Source organism: Peromyscus leucopus, chromosome 17 (genome assembly GCF_004664715.2).
Source record: "Peromyscus leucopus breed LL Stock chromosome 17, UCI_PerLeu_2.1, whole genome shotgun sequence".
In the NCBI taxonomy this organism is placed as follows: domain Eukaryota; kingdom Metazoa; phylum Chordata; class Mammalia; order Rodentia; family Cricetidae; genus Peromyscus; species Peromyscus leucopus.
The window spans coordinates 36,423,069-36,424,941 of NC_051077.1; the positions used below are offsets into that span (position 1 = coordinate 36,423,069).

Sequence of the window (1,873 nt, forward strand, 5' to 3'; positions counted from 1 at the left end):
GTATTCCTGATCTCTCCAAGACTTTTATCATGAAGGGGTGTTGGATTTTGTCAAAGGCCTTTTCATCATCAAGTGAGATGATCTCATGTGTTTCTTTTTTCTTTCAGTTTGCTTATATGGTGTATTACATTGACAGACTTTTCTATGTTGAACCACCTTTGCATCCCTGGGATGCAGAGTCTTATAAAAAACACACCTCTGAGAATAGAAACAAGGCAGGAGCTGAAGGAAAGAAAAATAACTTTCTAATTTCTAGGAGAAATATTAGATATGTATTAAATACATGAGCCAGTATAACTCTCGAATTGGACATAGAATTATCTTCCAGAATAATAATAAGAAGAAATGAATTCACAAAATCTGACAAAATGGCCTATAAAAATTAGGTAACTGAATTTTCCCCATCCATCTTATGCTTATCTGGCAGGGAAATACCATGACCACGATGGTGTTTTTCCCCAGGAGGAGGCTTATCCTTTCATTGTACTCTGAATTTTCTGACCACTGTGATTCTTCAAATACAGGAAACTGGACTGCAGAGTTTGTGGTAGTGATGTAATGCTTTGAACATTATTTTTAAATTAAAGAGATTTTGCTGTCATATTTTGTTTATTCTGTTTTTGAGTTTGGTATTGAACCTCGGTGAAACTTATTTTCTATTTTGTAGAGAACAATGAGAAAATTTGGTGTTATGGGTTCTTAAAGTTAATCAAACAATGGCATTTGAATATGTTAAAATGTATACAAGGAACTTGATTAATATAATATTTATAAGATAATTCACATTTCACTTTCATCTGAGACAAATTTTGCTGGTGCATAGAGTGGTTAATACTAATATTTTATAATTATCTGTTTATCCCCACATAGTCTCTTTCTGCAATCTTGTGTCCTTCCCTGATTTCTCAAGTTGCCCCATCTATGGTTTCTCAGACTTTCCGGAAATTTACCAGTTTTATTGATCTTTTCTCAATGACCTGGAATCTAAGTTTATTGGTTTCGTCCATTTCATTTTCCTTGTCAATTGAATTGATTTTGCTCTTGCCTTCATAATATACTTTGTTTGGTCATTTAGAGCAGATTTCGCACAAGATATTTTTTGGATCTCTAATAAATATAAAATATTTTAATGGCCAGATAATTTAATTGAAACACATTTCAAAAAATATTTTAGCTATTCTTTTTCCTGTTTGAGTGATTCTCTAGTTTTTTTTCTAGGCTTCTGTTTAAAACAAGATTACTAAGAAATATTTTAGTGAGCTTACATACATTCGCTGTATTTTATCTTATGTTTTTGTTTTGTTTGTTTGTTTGTTTTTTCTTTTCAAACAGGGTTTCTCTTAGTGTAGCCCTGGCAATCCTGAAACTCACTTTGTGGATCAGGCTGGCCTCAAACCCATAGAGATCTGCCTGCCTCTGCTTCCCAAGTGCTGAGATTAAATGGCGTGCACTACCACAGCCAGGTATCTTATGTTTTTGTATAGATTTATAGTTTCTTTTTATATGGTTACAAACAATGATTTTGAGTGAATATAATTCTTTTTGTTGTTGTTTTTGTTTGTTTTGTTTTTGTTTTTTGACACACGGTTTCTCTGTGTAGCTTTGTGCCTTTCCTGGAACTCACTTTGTAGGCCAGGCTGGCCTCAAAGTCATAGAGATCCACCTGCCTCTGACTACCGAGTCCTGGATTTAAAGGCATGTGCCACCACCGCCCACGTGAATATAATTCTTAATAGACTTACCATTGTGGATAGATGAAAGATTATGAGACCTCAAACTTACACAAAGAAGAGCAGACAACAAAGGACTACATACTTGGAACAATCTTTCCTAGATAGAAACTATACCAACTGATTATTCAACATGTAATGGT

The 1,873-nt window shown here is 34.0% G+C and overlaps 1 non-coding gene across 1 annotated transcript; it reads left to right on the forward strand.

The window, feature by feature from the left end:
• The first annotated feature begins 412 nt into the window (after positions 1 to 412).
• Positions 413 to 578, forward strand: LOC114699827. Its single transcript, XR_003735591.1, has one exon. It is a non-coding gene; the product is annotated as a U1 spliceosomal RNA (small nuclear RNA).
• The last annotated feature ends 1,295 nt before the right edge of the window (positions 579 to 1,873 follow it).